Below are 19914 nucleotides of genomic sequence, written 5' to 3'. Positions count from 1 at the left end.
TCACTCCCCAGGGGCATGACCATGCCACAATCCCTTCTCCTCCATTTTCCTCCTGGGATTTTGGGCATGCATGCATACGTGCTCGGTGTGACTCTCAAGCTGTCAGGTCTGGGACTATAACTATAGTAAGCTATGTGGGAGTTCAATGCTTTAACCACTATGCTACCTACTGACTCTAGGAGAAAATATTTGTCAGTCTAATAATGTATCTAATAATGTATCTAGAAAATATAAAGAACTCTTACAACTCACAATAAAAAGACAATCTAATTAAAAATGGGCAAAGGATGGGACCAGCAGTTAGCATAATGGCTATGTCGCTGGCCTCCCATGTAGTTGACCACGGTTTGAGTCCTGGACCTGGTGGCTTGGACTCACACTGGGTGCATGGGCGTGCGAGCCCAAGATCCCGAGAAGAGAATGGAGGAGAAGGGATTGTGGCATGGCCATCCCCCCAGGGGGTGATTTCTCGCTTTAAAAAAAATGGGCAAAGGATCTAAATAGACATTTCCCCAAAGAAGATACGAATGACCAGTAAGCACAGGAAAAAGTTTTCAACATCAGTAGACATCAATGCGGCTTAGAACAACAGTGAGAAAACACTTTACATCTCATTAGCAAAGTTATAATAAAAAGACAGAAAATAATGAGTTAGAGAGGATGTGAAGAAATGAAGCTCTCATACACTGCTGGTAGGAATGCAAAATGGTGCAGCCTCCTTGGGAGAGAGACTGGGCAGTTCTTCACGGTCAGAGTTCCCATATGATTAGCAGTTCCACTCCCAGGTATAGAGCCAAGAGAAAGTCGCACAAAAACTTGGACACAACTATTCGTAGCAGTATCATTCACAAAACCCCAAAAAGTGGAAACAACTCCAATCATCAACTGAAGAGTGGATAAAGAAAATGTAGTGTATCCATGCAATGAAATGTTAACCAGCAATAAAAAGATGCATTAATGCAAGTTACAACATGGGTGAATGTTAAGACTTTATGCTAAATGAAAAAGCTAGTCACAGGACGTGGTTCAAGTCCAGGACCCGGCGCCTTAAACTCATGCCGGGCACGTGTGTGTGTGTGTGCCCAGGATCCCGAGAGGAGAATGGAGGAGAAAGAATTGCAGTGTGGCCATCCCCCTTGGGGGTGGGGGGGAGGTGGCTGCTCGTTTTCTGTCTCTGTGTCTTTCTGTCTCTCCATAAAAAAACCCCCCAAAAAAAAAAAAAAAAAAAAAAAAAGAAAAGAAAAGAAAAGAAAAAGCCAGTCACAAAAGATATATTGTATGACTTCATTATATAAAATGTCCAGAATAAGCACATCTATAGACACAGAAAGTATTTACTGTGGTTTGAATAAATTTATATAAATTTAATATAATATATTTATATTTTATATAGTATAAGATATATAATATATGACATATTATATTATAATAAACTTATATAAATTTAATATATCTACAATATAGTATAGTGGTTTAAATAAATTTGGAGTGAGTGAAAGTTAGTAAAGGATATATTTTTGGGGTGATGGAAATGTTCTAAAGTTGATTGTGGTGATAGCTGTATAAATGTATGAATATAGGAAGAGCTATCAAACTACATACAAAAAATCATGCTATAAAATAGACCAGTGTTTGGGCCGGCAGGTGGGGTGGTGGTTAAGGCACTGGACTACCACATGGCTGACCAAGGTTTGAGGGTTTGAGTCCTGGATCTGGCAGCTTGCTTTCACACTTTCCCTTTCTCTCTCTCTGTATCTTTCTGGTCAAATGAAAAATAAATAAATAAATAAATAAAATAATTCTTAAAAAAAAAAAATTAACCAGTGTTTAAACATGTAGTTTTCATTCATTTCTTTTAAGCTGCTGTATGGTATTACATTGTATAGACGTATCTATTTTACTGTTGATGGCTGTTATAACTATTTCTGATTTTTTTAATTAGTTTTTTTTTTTTTTTGCCATTGGGCATGTGTGCTTGCTGGAGAGAGAAAATGAAATACAGAGAGAAGAAAAGTGAGAAATCACTCCCCACCCTGAGGGGGGATGGCCATATCATAATTCCTCTCCTCTATTCTCATCTCAGAATTTTGGGCGTGTGTGCACATGCACCTGGTATGTTTTTCAAGCTGATGGGTCTGGAAAGTGAACTGTGAAGTTGACCATGTGGGATCCAGAGTCTTAACCACCTTGCCACCTATGGCCCCTATTTCTGATTTTTTAATGATTATGAATAATGTTGCAATGAACCTTTTCAAATGAATCACTGCTCAGACATGAAAGTTTTTGTTTTATAAAGAGATTTTTGCTATAGGGTACGTGTGCTTGCCAGAGAGGCAGAGGGAGACAGCGAGACAGAAAGCAAGAAACCACCCCCTGGGGGGATGGCCACGCTGCAATCCCTTCTCCTCCATTTTCCTCTTGGGATTTTGGGCACGCACATACATGTGCCTGGTGTGAAGTTTAAGCCACGGGGGTCCAGGATTCAAACCACGATTGACTACGTGGGAGTCCAGTGACTTAACCATTATGCCATCTGCTGATCCCCAATTGTTCTGAATTAAAAATAATTTTTTAAAAATTTACTGGACAGCACGTGTGCTTGTTGGAGAAAAGGAGGGTGAGAGAGAGAGGAAAGAAAGTGAGAAAGCACTCTTCATGGCAGATGGCCGTGCTGCAGTTCCTTCTTCACTTCTTCCTTTCAAGATTTCAGGCACTCACACACCTGTCCTGGGTGTATTTCTCAAGCTGCCGGGTCTGGAACTTGAACCATGCAGTTGGCCATGTAGGATCCAGCTGCCTCAACCATTATACCATCAGCTGGCCCTTTAGACTTTAAATTCTTGCTGACCTGTTGTATATGAAATGCCTTTTGCTTTAATTTGTTTTAGCCTTTTCCTGATTAGGAGTAAGATCAAACTTTTTATTTTTTTTTATTTATTTTTTATTTTTAGCATCCTATCTGCTTTATTAGGAAACCCTGGTTCCCCAAACTCGGACCAGGCCTCCTACTCTAGAGGCCTTGATTATCAGAGAATCCTGGTTTCCTCCCAGCCCTTGTTCAGAACCAACGGAGACACGGTGGCCACTGGGCACCAGTCAGCTGCCTTCAGAAGGACAGGTATGTAAGAGAGGCCTTTGTGGGACTAGGTACAAGGGAAGAGGAAAACTTTTCTACAGAGGAAGTGAGGAGAGGCCCAAGGACAGAGATGACCCTGGGAATAAATCTGCAGGGAGAGTAACTGTAAACAGCAAAACCAAGCCAGTAAAATGCACTTGGTTCTTACCATACAGCCGTTGTTACCATACCTCTCCACAACACCAAGGGCAGAGAACCCACCTCTTGGTAACCTAATGAGGAAGCTCCAGTGTAGACAGTGCAGAGAGCCTTACTCCAGTCCCTGTTCTGCCACTAACTGCATGACCTCGTGCAAGCTGTTTAATGTCTCTGTCTCGTTTTCTTCTGTGTAGTGGGGGGAACACGGTGAGGAATACAGGACTAAGACACGTACCGTGCTTAGCTGGGAGCCTGGCACACAGCAGACGCTCGGTGGGTGCCATTCTTAGCACACTGACTCAGCTAAGCTGCTGTGGCAGATTACACACGAGGGGACAGCCAGGACAGTGACCAGAGAGAGCGATGTCCTCATCTTTCTGGTTCCTCTGCCTTGGACCTGAGAGGGGAAAGTCTTTGCTCCTATCAGGGCCGACTGGGAAAACTACCAACTTGGTGGTTACCAGCCTCCATTCTGAAGCAGAATCTCTCTGTGCCTCCGAGCGGGCCTGCACCTGGGGAGGCTGTTGTCAGTGGAGGCCAAGTAATCAGTGCCACCCCCAAGCCCAAGTTCCTCCCCATCTCTGATGGAGGACAGCGTGACCAAGGGGCGGAGTGTATTTATGGGCAGGCTGGCTATGAGTCTGGAACAGGGTCAGGAGGATCCGGCTTCCCCCTGGCTGATGCAGCAGAGTCCCTCGGGCATTGCTGTCTGACGAACTGATCCAACAGGGCAGTCAGCTGGAGGGGCTGGTGCTGCAGCAAGAAGTGGGTCTGGGCCATGAGGAAGGAAAGCCCTCCTACCAGCTCGCCCTGCACCAGGGCCAGGCTGGGAAGCTTGGAGTAGTTGATGAAACCCTGCCGGCTGAGGATGGTGTCATCGATGCAGCCACCTAGCAGTGGCAGGAAAGGCACGCCCTCTCAGATCTGCACCATCTTCCTGACCTTGGGTTCTTCACTGACCAGCAACAGGTTGTGCCCCACAAAAAGCAGCAGCAGGTTTTGGCACTTGGACTCCTCTAGGAAGGGCTTCAGGACCTGGTTGAGGAAGACCTTCATCAAGATCTTGTGTTTCCGCAGCTGGTGTCGCATAAGAAGCTTGTCCTCTGCACTCATAGCCATGTTCTGGCAGACTGTGATCATTCGGTTGTTCTGGAAGACCGCTTCTTTTTATTTTTTTTGGAGAGGTTTTTGCCATAGGGCATGTGTGCTCACCAGACAGACAGAAAGTGAGAAATCACCCCCCCAGGGGGGATGGCCACGCCGCAATTCCTTCTCCTCCATTCTCCTCTCGAGATCTTGGGCATGCACGCACACGTGCCCGGCGTGACTTTTAAGCCACCGGGTCCGGGACGCGAACCGCAGTTGACTACGTGGGAGTCCAGCGACATAGCCATTACGCTAACTGCTGGTCCCTGGAAGACCACTTCTATCTCCCAATGGAGGAGCTGGACAAGGCCTGTCTCTTTGGGAGGCCTGGGAGGTGGTGGCTGGCATCTTGGGTTGATGGCAGGTTTGGGAGGAATATATGCAGTCACAGTCATTAGCTTTTGCTTCTCAAAGTGCATCACTCCACGGTGGCGGGTAACAGCCTTGGAGCCATGGCAGATAGTCTGGAGGGTGGGGAGCTGGCTGCCAGAGGTGGGAGACCCCCTCACAACATCCCAAACACCGCCGCAGCCATTTCCACCAGCTAGGTACCTATTTGGTTTTTTAAAAAATATTATTTAATTTAACTTTATTTTATTGATTTTGACTTGAGCAGAGAGGAACAGAGAGAGAGAGAGAGAGAGAGAGCAAGCCACCAGGTCCGATACTCGAATGGTGTTCAGCCATTTGGGAGTCCAGCGCTCTTAACCACTATGCCACCTGCTGGCCCCAGGCTAGGTAACTTTTGGACAGGATCTCACAGTTGTCATTCTCTGCCCCCAGCCTCCCAGTAGCAGGAGTGTTGTGCCCGGGCTGTCGGGCTGGTCAGGGCACTGAACCTGGACCTCCTGTGCATGTATGCACATGTTTAAATCACTATTTCCCCTTGACCTTTCTGCCTTCTCCTGGGCTGATGGTGACCAGACTCTGGAAGGTGCTCATCTCTTCCTCTCTCATTCTTGTGTGCGTGCACATGTGTTCCATCAAGAATGTAAACCCCTGGGAACCAGCAGTTGGTGTAATGGCTATGTCGCTGGACTCCCACGTAGTCGACCGCGGTTCGCATCCCGGACCCGGTGGCTTAAAACTCACGCCGAGCGCGTGTGCGTACGTGCCCAAGATCCCGAGAGGAGAATGGAGGAGAAGGGATTGCGGCGTGGCCATCCCCCCTGGGGGGTGATTTCTCACTTTCTGTCTTTATGTCTCTCTCTGTCTGTCTGGCGAGCGCACGCGCCCTATAGCAAAAATCTCTCCAAAAAAAAAAAAAAGAATGTAGACCCCTGTCGCATGTAACAGTGTCCTACCACTCGTGCCACCGCACTTGGGTCTCGAACTTTTTTATTTGTCTCTTCTGTTTTGTTAGTTACCGATTCACATTGTTTGTTGTCTTTTGAGTTAATGGTCTTCTTCATTCTGTGTTTGTAGAACTTCTTACTGCTCTGGAGCCAATAGGTGGCATTGTAGTTAGGGTGCTAGATTCTCACATGGCTGACCACAATTTGAGTCCTGGATTTAGCAGTTTGAGAATCATGCTGGGTATGTGGCATGCATGCCCAAAATCCCGAGAGGAGAACAGAGAAGAGATTGCAGCATGGCCATCCCCACTGGGGTGCGAGTGTGTGTGTGATTTTTCACTTTCCCTTTCTCTCTGCCTCTCTATGTTACTCTCCTGCAAGTGTATGAGTCCTATGGCAAAAACCTAAACAAAACAAAACAAAACAAAACAAAAAAGTGACCAAGAAAATTCTTCCTTCAATTTGGATACTAAATCAAATTGTTTTATTGTTGGCTATATGTACTGAAGATATCTTCTAATCTGTGATTTGGCTTTTAACTTTGTATGTTGTCTTCCCCAAAAGATTACATTTTAATATAGTCCGATTTATCAATGATTTTCTTTATGGTTTGTTTTGAATCATGTGTAAGGAGTTTTTCCTTTTCCTACAAGTGTAAAGATATTCTGCTATATTTTTTTTCTAAAAGTTGTGAAGTTTTGCTTTTTGATATTTAGATCCTGACTACACCTGCTATTTTGTGAGGCAAAGATTTAAAAACTGGATAACCAGGTATCTCAAAATCACATAGTGAATAATAGCTTATTCTTCCCCCAGTGTTTTATAATGTCATGTTGGCCACATATCAAGTCTCATACATAAACATTTTTATTTCTGGATTTTCTATTTTCTTCTGTTAGGCCCCAAGCCAGTTGCATACCGCCTTATTTATTATATAGTCTTAAAGTAACTTTTGACATTTGGCAGGACAAAGTTTCCTGCTTGGTTCTTTTTCACAATTGTTTTGGCTGTTGTCGTCCTCTGTTGCTATAACAAAATACCATAAACTGGGGAGCTGATAAACAACAGAATTTTTTACCATTCTAAAGGTGGGGCTGTCCAAGATCAAGGTGCTAACTGATTTAGTGTCTGGCAGGGGCTGCCTCCTGGTTCACCGAGGGTGTCTTGTTATGTCCTCACATGGTGGACCGGACAAAGCAGCTCCCTGGGGCCTCCTTTATAAGAGTACTAATCCCATTCATGATGGCTCTGCCCTCCTGACCTAATCACCTCCCAAAGGCCCCACCTCCAAATCCCACCACATTGGGGATTAGGTTTCAACACATGCATTTTATAGAGACGTACATGTTCAGACCACAACAGCTCTGTTTTAGCTTTCCATATGCATTTCAGGATCAACTAATCATTTTCTATCCTCCCCCCCCTTTTTTTTTTTTTAGATATTTTTGCTCTAAGGCACTTGTGCTCATCAGAGACAGAAAGAGACAGACAGACAGACAGACAGAAAGCAAGAAATCACTCCCCCCAACCCCAGGAGATATGGTCACACTGCAATCCCTTCTCCTCCATTCTCCTCTTGGGATCTTGGGCGCACGTGCTCACGCACCTGGCCTGTTTCAAGCCTCTGGGTCCAGGACTCAAATTGTGGTTGGCTAAGTGGGAGACCAGAGCCTCAACCACTATGCTACCTGCTGCCCCCGCCCCCCCCCCCATAGGAGATTTTAAAAATTGGAATTGCATTGAATTTATAGATTAATTTAGGGAGAATTATCATCTTTATGATAGTGAATTTTCATATTTATGAAGATTGTATACAGTATTGGGGACCAGAAGTTAGCGTAATGGCTGTGTTGCTGGACTCCCACATAGTTGACCGCAGTTCGAGTCCTGGACCCGGTGGCTTAAAATTCACGCCGGGTGCATGTGTGTGCGTGCCCAAGATCCTGAGAGGAGAATGGAGGAGAAGGGAATGTGGCATGGCCATCCCCCCTGGGGGGGTGATTTCTCACTTCCTATCTCTCTGTCTCTTTTTGTCTGTCTGGCGAGCGCACGCGCCCTATAGCAAAAACCTCTCAAAAAAATGGGAAAAAAAAAAAAGAAAGATCGTATACATTATTAACAAAGAATATATTTGTTCAGGTCTACTTTTTTTCATTATTCATGCTAGAGCATGTGCTTATGCATGTGAGAATGAGAGAGAGAGAGAGAGAGAGAAGCAGAGAATGAGAGACAGAGAGAGAGAGAGGCACCCTCCATGAGGCCTGGTCAAGCCATAGTCCCTTTCCTCCAGTCTTCAAGCCTGTCACATCTTGGGCACCTGCACGTGTGCCTGGCATGTTTCAGGAGACTGGGTCAGGAATTTATCCACAGTTGCTACTTGGGACCCTGCTTGTCCTGAGCAGCACATTACGACTGTGCCATGGAGCTGGCCCTTTTTATGTTGCTTAATAAATTTTTTTTTTTTTGGAGAGGTTTTTGCTATAGGGCGCGTGCGCTCGCCAGACAGAGAGAGACAGAGAGATAGAAAGCGAGAAATCACCCCCCAGGGGGGATGGTCACACTGCAATCCCTTCTCCTCCATTCTCCTCTTGGGATCTTGGGCACGCACGCACACGCACCCAGTGTGAGTTTAAGCCACCGGGTCTGGGACGCGAACCGTGGTCGACTACATGGGAGTCCAGCGACATAGCCATTACACTAACTGCTGGTCTCTCGTTTAATACATTTTTTTTTTTTTTTTGGAGAGGTTTTCGCTATAGGGCGCGTGTGCTCGCCAGACAGAGAGAGACATAGAGACAGAAAGCGAGAAATCACCCCCCAGAGGGGATGGTCACACCGCAATCCCTTCTCCTCCATTCTCCTCTCGGGATCTTGGGCACGCACGCACACGCGCCCGGCGTGAGTTTTAAGTCACTGGGTCCGAGACGTGAACCACGGTCGACTACGTGGGAATCCAGCGACATAGCCATTACGCTAACTGCTGGTTCCCTGTTTAATACATTTTTATAATTATTTTCTTTCTTTTTCCTTTCTCTTTTCTCTCTTGTTTTCCTTTTCTTTCTTTCCTTTTTTTTTTTTTTTTTTTTTTTTTTGCCATAGGTGCATGCACTTGCCAGAGAGTGACAGTGAGAGGCAAAGTGAGAAACCATCCCCCAGGAAGGAGGGCCACATCCTAATCCCTTTGCCTCCATTCTCTTCTGCAGATTTTGGGCACACACACACACACACACTCCTGGTGTGATTTTCAAGATTTTGGCCATGGGACTCGAAGTGTGGTTGGCCATGTGGGAGTCCAGCACCTTAACCACCACGCGACCCACTGGCCCCCAAATTTTATGATTTCATCACGAAAGTCCCATACATTTTTTTTTTGTAGGCTTATTGCTAGGTAAAAATATAAAACCATTGTTAAAGTATATTGGCCTGAAAAGCCTCCATACTCCTGCTTTAGTTTCCATAAGCAAACCACAACCTCACATGGAAGTTTGTATTCTTAGTAAGTTACTAAGTTACAGCCGACTCAGCGCCTGCTTCAGCCAGTCACAGACATTTTGCCTTTTAAACTGTGTTAATGCAGGAAAACATCATGATGTAACCAATCCAATTATTTCTTTCTTAAAAAAAAAGAATGATTTTATTTGGGACCAGCAGGTGGCATGGTGGTTGAGGTGCTGGACACTCCCACATGGCTGACTGCGGTTCAAATACCGGACCTGGCGGCTTGCTGTCTCACTTTCCCTCTCTCTCTCTCTGTATCTCTCTAGTCAAATTAGAATAATTGAATGAATAAATAAAATTAAATAAATAATTCTTTTTTAAAAAAGAATGATTTTATTTAAACCATGGTCGGCCACGTGGGAGTCCAGCACCCTCAACCACCATGCCACCTGCTGGCTCCACCAATCCAATTATTCCTCTACTTCATTTCCTCACTTCCATTTTACGTGCATTTGCCCTTTCCCTGCACATAAGGATTGCTGGACCACAAGGCTACCAGGCGTTCCCTGGAAGCCATTTTGGGGAGGCTGCCCAATTTGAATTGTTTTGCTCAATTAAACTACACTAAATTAAATTATCTGAAGATTTTCTTTTAACAGTTATATTTAAAAATGACATTTTCAGAGGCCAGGAGGTGATGTGGTGGTCAGGGTGCTGGATCCCACATGACCAGTTCCATGGTTTGGGTACTGAACTTGGTGGCTTGAAAAACGTGCCTGCTGAATGTGTGTCCGTGCCCAAAATTCTGACAGGGGAATGGAGGAGAAGGTACTGTGGTGTGGCCATCATCCCGGGGGGTGATTTCTCTCTCTCTCTGTTTCTTTCTGTCTTTCTCTGGTGAGCACCTGCACCGTATCATCCCGTATGACAAAAATCTAAAAAAAAAAAGATTTTTTTTTGCCATACATTTAAATCCATAAGTTCATAGAGATACTAACAATAATTAAGACAATGTAGGAGGATGCTAGGACCAATTCATTATTATAAAAACTGGTCAATGAAGGGAAAGAACTAAGCATTTATCTTGCTTTCCTATATCAAATGAAATATTGGATAAATAAATAATAGATAAGGAAGTTTCTCCGTGTAGGTGTTTCTTAATAAGTGAGGAAGAAATGATAGAAATTTACTATTGCTGTTTTGCCATCCCTGATAACTGCTGGTGTCGCAAAGAAAAAAACACATTTCCCCCCGATGGAAGAATGCAGTGCTCTGCATGAAGTAGTCTTGCCAAACCTGAATCCAATCAAATCTCGAGATCCAAGTACTGACTTAGAAAATAGAAAAGAGGGACCAGCAGTTAGCGTAATGGCTATGTCACTGGACTCCCACGTAGTCGACCACGGTTCGCGTCCCGGACCCGGTGGCTTAAAACTCATGCTGGGCGCGTGTGCGTGCATGCCCAAGATCCCGAGAAGAGAATGGAGGAGAAGGGATTGCGGCCATCCCCCCTGGGGGGTGATTTCTCGCTTTCTGTCTCTGTCTCTCTCTGTCTGGTGAGTGCATGTGCCCTATAGCAAAAACCTCTCAAAAAAAAAAAATAGAAAAGAAATAAGAAAGAGAGAGAAATACATTAAACTGCACCTTGAGGATAGGCTAAATGAAATCCTGATGTGGGAAACAACAGGACGAGGAACCCAATTTCCTAAAAATAAACTAAAAGGGAAGGAAAAAAATGAAGGGGACCTATACATCTTTTAAAAAATTACTAATTTTAGGAACCAGCAGTTAGTGTAATGGCTATGTCACTGGACTCCCACATAGTCGACCGCGGTTCGTGTCCCGGACCTGGTGGCTTAAACTCATTATTATTATTTCTTAATTTGATCAGAGAGAGACAGAGAGAAAGAGAGAGAGAGAGAGAGAGAAAGCAAGAAAACAAGCTACCAGGTCTGGGACTTGAACCACGGTCGGCTACATGGGAGTTCAGCGACATAGCCATTACACTAACTGCTGGTTCCACTAAGAGTGCTAGTACAATTTTGAATAGAAGCAACAATAAAGGCCATCTTTGTCTTAGTCCTGTCTGTACAGAGACATGCGTCTAAAGTTCTGCCATTAAAGAGTGAGTTTATGGGGCCAGCAGGTGGTGTAGTGGCTAGGGTGCTGGACTCCCACATGGAGAACTGCAGTTCAAGTCCCCGATCTGGTGGCTTGAAACTCATGCTGGGAGTGTGTGAGTGTGTGTGCAAAATCCCAAGAGGAGAATGGAGGAGAAGGGATTGTGGCGTGGCCATACCCTCTGGTGGGTGATTTTTTGCTATATGTCTCTCTCGGGTGAGCACACACACCAAAAAATCTCTCCAAAACAAAACAAAACAAAACAAAAAGGGAGTTTACTGTAACTTTTTCACAAATACCCTTCATCAAAATCAGGAATACCTCTGCTATGCCTAACTTGATCATTTTTAATCATAAGTTGGTGAATTTTGTAATTTTTTTCCTTTTGTGTCTATTGAAATGACTGTATGGCTTTCCCCCTTTAGTTTCTTGGTGTGAATTACATAAACAGATTTTCAAATATTAGACCACCTTTGAATTTTATGATAAACCCAATTCAGCCCTGGTATATTATTATTATTATTATTAGAAATATAAGCTTAAGGATTTGCTTGGCTACTATTTAGGGCTTAGCATCTTTGATTATAAGTGAGATTGGTCTATAATTTTCCCTTTCTTTCCTTCTTGCTACTTTTACTTGCCTTTTCATTTTAATGACATAGGTCTCATGTTAGAAATGAGACCTTTTTCAGGGCTCGCAGGTGGCGTGGTGGTTAAAGGAGCTGGACTCCCACATGGCCGACCATGATTCAAGTCCCAGACCTGGTGGCTTGTTTTCTCACTTTCTCTCCCTCTATGTCTCTCTCTGATCAAACTGGAAAATAATACTAATAAATAAAGTTAAATAAAATAGTTCTTAAAAAAAAAAGTAAGGTGAAGAGAATTTTCAGAGCGAAGGAGTAGGCATGCTGGTGTTACAGTGGTTAAGGTGGCTGGGTCCCACCTAGCTGACTGTGTGTTTCGAGTCCCAGATTCAGTGGTTTGAGAGACACACCTTGTGCGTGTGTGTGAGAGAGACATACCTTGTGTGTGTGCGTGTGTGCATGCCTAAAATCCTGAAAGGAGGAGGAGGAGATGGATTGTGGAGTGGCCATCTCCCTGGAGGGTGCTTTCTCACTTTCTGTCTCTGTTTCTCTCCAGCGAGTGCATGAGCCCTTTGGCAAATTTAAAAAGAAAGAAGAGAAAAAAAGGGCAACAGCTGTGTTCTGGAACCCTGTAGATTTCCTTGGGGACCTCTGCACTGGCTGAGTGGGAGGAAACCAAAATCACCCTCTCTTCCTCCACTAGGAAGGAGAACTTCGAAATACTTCCCAGAAGGAAAAGTAAAGCAGCACCAGAGTGGTGGGCCACCTAGGTGCTAAAGACTAGCAGTGGATCCTGACCCAGTAGATGGGCTGGTAGGGCCTGGCAGGGCCTGGCAGTGGGCAGTGTGCCAGATGGTGCAGGTCTCACATGGAGCATGGTGCGGGGTACAGCCCTCTAAATACCTCACCAGGAAGTCTTTGCAGGAGGCAGGTGCTAGTGTCACCCCCTAGACTCCTGGGCACTCACTTCTGGTCCCTCATTTTCTCCACAGGCTTAGGAGAAACATTTCCAAGTTTCCCACACTTTTTTCTCTTCTGCATACGCTGGGCAATCATTATTATTCCTTCTGAAGCTATTTGTTCCTGGGGCTGGGAACGGCCTCTGAGGAAAGGCCTTTGAAACTGACAAACACTGGACAGAGGCTCTAGTTACCTTGATTTTTATTTCCTTACTTTAGTTTTTTCCAGATTTGCTCTATGGCACATGCATTTGCCAGAGAGAGAGAGAGAGAAAGAGAGAGAGAGAGAGAGAGAGAGAGAGGAAGTACCTCCCAGGAAGAATGGCCACAGTGCATCCCTTCTCCATTCTCCTGTCAGGATTTTGGGCACTCACATGCAGGGACCCTGTGTGTTTTTCAAGGCACTAAGTAGGGACTCAGCTAATGTAGTTGGCTATATGGGACCCAGCTGCTTCAACCACCACAAAACCTGGCCACCTCTATCTTGGTTTTGATAATTAGCTATGACGCTACCAGCAGGTGGTGTAGTGGTTAAGGTGCTGGACTCCCACACGGTTCGACTGCAGTTAGATGGATTGTGGAGTGGCCATCTCCCTGGAGGGTGCTTTCTCACTTTCTGTCTCTGTTTCTCTCCAGCGAGTGCATGAGCCCTTTGGCAAATTTAAAAAGAAAGAAGAGAAAAAAAGGGCAACAGCTGTGTTCTGGAACCCTGTAGATTTCCTTGGGGACCTCTGCACTGGCTGAGTGGGAGGAAACCAAAATCACCCTCTCTTCCTCCACTAGGAAGGAGAACTTCGAAATACTTCCCAGAAGGAAAAGTAAAGCAGCACCAGAGTGGTGGGCCACCTAGGTGCTAAAGACTAGCAGTGGATCCTGACCCAGTAGATGGGCTGGTAGGGCCTGGCAGGGCCTGGCAGTGGGCAGTGTGCCAGATGGTGCAGGTCTCACATGGAGCATGGTGCGGGGTACAGCCCTCTAAATACCTCACCAGGAAGTCTTTGCAGGAGGCAGGTGCTAGTGTCACCCCCTAGACTCCTGGGCACTCACTTCTGGTCCCTCATTTTCTCCACAGGCTTAGGAGAAACATTTCCAAGTTTCCCACACTTTTTTCTCTTCTGCATACGCTGGGCAATCATTATTATTCCTTCTGAAGCTATTTGTTCCTGGGGCTGGGAACGGCCTCTGAGGAAAGGCCTTTGAAACTGACAAACACTGGACAGAGGCTCTAGTTACCTTGATTTTTATTTCCTTACTTTAGTTTTTTCCAGATTTGCTCTATGGCACATGCATTTGCCAGAGAGAGAGAGAGAGAAAGAGAGAGAGAGAGAGAGAGAGAGAGAGAGGAAGTACCTCCCAGGAAGAATGGCCACAGTGCATCCCTTCTCCATTCTCCTGTCAGGATTTTGGGCACTCACATGCAGGGACCCTGTGTGTTTTTCAAGGCACTAAGTAGGGACTCAGCTAATGTAGTTGGCTATATGGGACCCAGCTGCTTCAACCACCACAAAACCTGGCCACCTCTATCTTGGTTTTGATAATTAGCTATGACGCTACCAGCAGGTGGTGTAGTGGTTAAGGTGCTGGACTCCCACACGGTTCGACTGCAGTTCGAGTCCTGGACCCAGTGGCTTGGAACTCATGCCAGGTGCATGTGCATGCATGCCCAGAATCCTGAGAGGAAAATAGAGAGGGGATTGTGGAGTGGCCATTCCCCTTGTGGGGTGATTTCTCAGTTTTTGTCTCTTTCTCTTGGGCAAGCACATGTGCGCTATGGGAGGGAAAAGTCTCTAAATAATAATAATAATAATTAACTGTGAGTGCATAATTCTCTGCACTTGTAGACCTTCCTCTGTAATATAAAATAACTTCTAGAAATGTGAAACAACCTCCAAGACTCATGCTGGTTTGAAATAACACTGCTATAATTTGGTGCCATTTTCCTGACTTTGTAACTATTTCCTGATCGGAAACACATGGATGATGCTTCAACTCTTAAAGAGCCAAAGGCCTTGGAGTTACAAAAACCTCGGTTTGTGTCTCTGCTCCTCCACCTACTGGGCGGGTGACCTTGAGCAAGTTACCACAGCTCTCTGCACCTCGTTATCCTCATCGGTGACACAGGGATAATTCACATCACCTCGGGAGGTTATGGGAGGGTAACATGAGATAAATCACTGTACCTAAGCACCTGCCATCATGTCTTGCTTCCTAGTAAATGCTGGGATGATCTACCGCCTCCACTCTCTTCAAGTGACTAGGTGAGGAAAACGAGCTGGAAAGAACACCTGCCAAAGCGACAGTCTAAATCGTTTGGGTGGCCCTGCAGGGGTTTGCCTGCCTGCCGTCTTTCCCCCAGGGTCTATGCCTGCCTGCTTTGCAGAGTTTCAGGCTCTCTAGGGATGAAATCGCAGGAGGTTCCAGAGGAGAGCCATCACAGGGGGGGAAAGGACTGAAACACGCGCCATGCCTGGAGAAGCCCCTGTGGGCAGGGGTCCGCCTGGACTTCCGCTCAGCGGCAAGGAGTTCCTTCTGTAAGGACGGGAATACCTCGCCGACCCCATGAGTAGGCACCGCTGGATGGCAGTGGGAGCAATGCTTATTGAAATCACCGGTGTGGCCATCCCCTAAGGGGGGTTATTTCATGCTTTCTGTCTCTGGCGAGCGCATGTGCCCTATAGCAAAATAAAAATCTCTCTTATAAAAAAAAGAAAGTTAAACGAGACACTATGGAAAATACTTAGCCTGGTGCCTGGCACACAGTGAGTGTGAACCGCTTCTCCTGTCTTGATGTCCTTGCTGTCAACAGGAGAAAGTACTCGAGGTTCAGTACTCTTTCCTTCACGCCAGACATCACTTTCTCAGGAAACCCTCCCTGACTTCTTCCTATCCCTCCAGCCCCACTCTGCATTACCCTTTCTCCTCTCAGAGCACTGCTCACACTGTTGGAACCACCGGCGTGTATCTGTCTCCACTGAAGCTGGAGCTGCAGTTGGGAATACATTTTATCCCAATCGTGAAGGGTGCAGAATTTAACAGGGGATCAGTAAATTCTTGTTGAATGAATAATGGAAACTTCCATTCGTGTAGTCAGTAGCTAAAGACTTGGCAAGGCTTGAACCGGTGGTTGAACCATGGCGTTATCTCAGCAGTAACACTGAGGAATCGCAAGGTTTCTGGATTGTGCAAAGTGAGGAACAGACTGGAAGGCCAATTTGTGCTTTTAGGAAGTGGAAGTGGAGAGGCCGAGGGGCTCCTGGTCCCAGGAGGGCAGTGGCATGGCAGGGTCGTCGTTCTGGCCCACTGAGCTCTCACCCCCTGGCTGTGGCCCCCAAGAAGGGCTCACATACCACATGAGCGGCGCCTCTCTTCCCAGGCTGTCGGCCCTCAGAGGGGGCAAGGGACTCGGTCTTGTCATCTTTGTTTTATGTAGTTACTTTTATATTTTGCTCTAGGGTGTGTGTGCTCACCAGAGACAAGAGAGAGAGAGAGAGAGAGAGAGAGAGAGAGAGAGAGAGAGAGAGAGAGAGAGAGAGAGAGAGAGAGAGAGAGAGAGAGAGAGAGAGAGAGAGAGAGAGAGAGAGAGAGAGAGAGAGAGAGAGAGAGAGAGAGAGAGAGAGAGAGAGAGAGAGAGAGAGAGAGAGAGAGAGAGAGAGAGAGAGAGAGAGAGAGAGAGAGAGAGAGAGAGAGAGAGAGAGAGAGAGAGAGAGAGAGAGAGAGAGAGAGAGAGAGAGAGAGAGAGAGAGAGAGAGAGAGAGAGAGAGAGAGAGAGAGAGAGAGAGAGAGAGAGAGAGAGAGAGAGAGAGAGAGAGAGAGAGAGAGAGAGAGAGAGAGAGAGAGAGAGAGAGAGAGAGAGAGAGAGAGAGAGAGAGAGAGAGAGAGAGAGAGAGAGAGAGAGAGAGAGAGAGAGAGAGAGAGAGAGAGAGAGAGAGAGAGAGAGAGAGAGAGAGAGAGAGAGAGAGAGAGAGAGAGAGAGAGAGAGAGAGAGAGAGAGAGAGAGAGAGAGAGAGAGAGAGAGAGAGAGAGAGAGAGAGAGAGAGAGAGAGAGAGAGAGAGAGAGAGAGAGAGAGAGAGAGAGAGAGAGAGAGAGAGAGAGAGAGAGAGAGAGAGAGAGAGAGAGAGAGAGAGAGAGAGAGAGAGAGAGAGAGAGAGAGAGAGAGAGAGAGAGAGAGAGAGAGAGAGAGAGAGAGAGAGAGAGAGAGAGAGAGAGAGAGAGAGAGAGAGAGAGAGAGAGAGAGAGAGAGAGAGAGAGAGAGAGAGAGAGAGAGAGAGAGAGAGAGAGAGAGAGAGAGAGAGAGAGAGAGAGAGAGAGAGAGAGAGAGAGAGAGAGAGAGAGAGAGAGAGAGAGAGAGAGAGAGAGAGAGAGAGAGAGAGAGAGAGAGAGAGAGAGAGAGAGAGAGAGAGAGAGAGAGAGAGAGAGAGAGAGAGAGAGAGAGAGAGAGAGAGAGAGAGAGAGAGAGAGAGAGAGAGAGAGAGAGAGAGAGAGAGAGAGAGAGAGAGAGAGAGAGAGAGAGAGAGAGAGAGAGAGAGAGAGAGAGAGAGAGAGAGAGAGAGAGAGAGAGAGAGAGAGAGAGAGAGAGAGAGAGAGAGAGAGAGAGAGAGAGAGAGAGAGAGAGAGAGAGAGAGAGAGAGAGAGAGAGAGAGAGAGAGAGAGAGAGAGAGAGAGAGAGAGAGAGAGAGAGAGAGAGAGAGAGAGAGAGAGAGAGAGAGAGAGAGAGAGAGAGAGAGAGAGAGAGAGAGAGAGAGAGAGAGAGAGAGAGAGAGAGAGAGAGAGAGAGAGAGAGAGAGAGAGAGAGAGAGAGAGAGAGAGAGAGAGAGAGAGAGAGAGAGAGAGAGAGAGAGAGAGAGAGAGAGAGAGAGAGAGAGAGAGAGAGAGAGAGAGAGAGAGAGAGAGAGAGAGAGAGAGAGAGAGAGAGAGAGAGAGAGAGAGAGAGAGAGAGAGAGAGAGAGAGAGAGAGAGAGAGAGAGAGAGAGAGAGAGAGAGAGAGAGAGAGAGAGAGAGAGAGAGAGAGAGAGAGAGAGAGAGAGAGAGAGAGAGAGAGAGAGAGAGAGAGAGAGAGAGAGAGAGAGAGAGAGAGAGAGAGAGAGAGAGAGAGAGAGAGAGAGAGAGAGAGAGAGAGAGAGAGAGAGAGAGAGAGAGAGAGAGAGAGAGAGAGAGAGAGAGAGAGAGAGAGAGAGAGAGAGAGAGAGAGAGAGAGAGAGAGAGAGAGAGAGAGAGAGAGAGAGAGAGAGAGAGAGAGAGAGAGAGAGAGAGAGAGAGAGAGAGAGAGAGAGAGAGAGAGAGAGAGAGAGAGAGAGAGAGAGAGAGAGAGAGAGAGAGAGAGAGAGAGAGAGAGAGAGAGAGAGAGAGAGAGAGAGAGAGAGAGAGAGAGAGAGAGAGAGAGAGAGAGAGAGAGAGAGAGAGAGAGAGAGAGAGAGAGAGAGAGAGAGAGAGAGAGAGAGAGAGAGAGAGAGAGAGAGAGAGAGAGAGAGAGAGAGAGAGAGAGAGAGAGAGAGAGAGAGAGAGAGAGAGAGAGAGAGAGAGAGAGAGAGAGAGAGAGAGAGAGAGAGAGAGAGAGAGAGAGAGAGAGAGAGAGAGAGAGAGAGAGAGAGAGAGAGAGAGAGAGAGAGAGAGAGAGAGAGAGAGAGAGAGAGAGAGAGAGAGAGAGAGAGAGAGAGAGAGAGAGAGAGAGAGAGAGAGAGAGAGAGAGAGAGAGAGAGAGAGAGAGAGAGAGAGAGAGAGAGAGAGAGAGAGAGAGAGAGAGAGAGAGAGAGAGAGAGAGAGAGAGAGAGAGAGAGAGAGAGAGAGAGAGAGAGAGAGAGAGAGAGAGAGAGAGAGAGAGAGAGAGAGAGAGAGAGAGAGAGAGAGAGAGAGAGAGAGAGAGAGAGAGAGAGAGAGAGAGAGAGAGAGAGAGAGAGAGAGAGAGAGAGAGAGAGAGAGAGAGAGAGAGAGAGAGAGAGAGAGAGAGAGAGAGAGAGAGAGAGAGAGAGAGAGAGAGAGAGAGAGAGAGAGAGAGAGAGAGAGAGAGAGAGAGAGAGAGAGAGAGAGAGAGAGAGAGAGAGAGAGAGAGAGAGAGAGAGAGAGAGAGAGAGAGAGAGAGAGAGAGAGAGAGAGAGAGAGAGAGAGAGAGAGAGAGAGAGAGAGAGAGAGAGAGAGAGAGAGAGAGAGAGAGAGAGAGAGAGAGAGAGAGAGAGAGAGAGAGAGAGAGAGAGAGAGAGAGAGAGAGAGAGAGAGAGAGAGAGAGAGAGAGAGAGAGAGAGAGAGAGAGAGAGAGAGAGAGAGAGAGAGAGAGAGAGAGAGAGAGAGAGAGAGAGAGAGAGAGAGAGAGAGAGAGAGAGAGAGAGAGAGAGAGAGAGAGAGAGAGAGAGAGAGAGAGAGAGAGAGAGAGAGAGAGAGAGAGAGAGAGAGAGAGAGAGAGAGAGAGAGAGAGAGAGAGAGAGAGAGAGAGAGAGAGAGAGAGAGAGAGAGAGAGAGAGAGAGAGAGAGAGAGGGAGAGAGAGAGAGAAATCACCCTCCAGGGGAGATGGCCACACTATAATCTCTTATCCTCCCTTCTCCTCTTGGGATTCTTGAGCAAGCATGCACATGCACCTGGCATGTTTTTCATGCTGCTGGGTCCGGGACTCAAACTACTCACTTAGCCATGTGGGATCCAGTTGCCTTAATCACTATGACACTAGCTGACACCAATTTTATCATCTTTGAATCACCCGAATATTCAGCATATTCATTCATTTGATTGACTGATTGTTTTGTTCATTTATGAAACATTCACTAGGCATGAATAAGGCACAATCTTTGCTTCAAGAAGCAAACATAGCATAAGGGAGTTGCTATGGCTTGAATGTCTCTCCAGAATTCGTGTATTGGATTTGGTTGTATTGTGAAGGTATTAGGAGGAGGCTTCCAATATTCCAATTTTTAAAATAATTTAAAGGAGACTTTTAACTTTTTTTTTTTTTTTTTTTGGCTATAGGGCACATACATTCACTGAAGAGATAGAGGGGAAGTGAGAAATCACCCCATGGGGGGTTGGCCACTTGGCAATCCCTCCTTCTTCATTCTTTTTTTTTTTTTTTTTTTTTTTTGCGGGGTTTTTTTCCTTGGGGCGGGGCGCTTT

At 46.2% G+C, this 19914-nt stretch overlaps 1 protein-coding gene and 1 pseudogene across 1 annotated transcript in view; both read right to left on the bottom strand.

Annotated features, from left to right (window-relative positions):
• Nucleotides 1-19914, bottom strand: part of KIAA2012 (KIAA2012 ortholog) — a 185222-nt gene that overhangs the window by 27408 nt on the left and 137900 nt on the right. The gene's annotated exons all lie outside the window — the stretch shown is intronic.
• Nucleotides 3739-4955, bottom strand: LOC102468481 (39S ribosomal protein L10, mitochondrial-like; annotated as a pseudogene).

The sequence above is a fragment of the Tupaia chinensis genome, unplaced genomic scaffold, assembly GCF_000334495.1.
Source record: "Tupaia chinensis unplaced genomic scaffold, TupChi_1.0 Scaffold000361_2, whole genome shotgun sequence".
Taxonomy (NCBI): Eukaryota; Metazoa; Chordata; class Mammalia; order Scandentia; family Tupaiidae; genus Tupaia; species Tupaia belangeri.
This window is presented reverse-complemented; position numbering and strand designations above follow the sequence as displayed.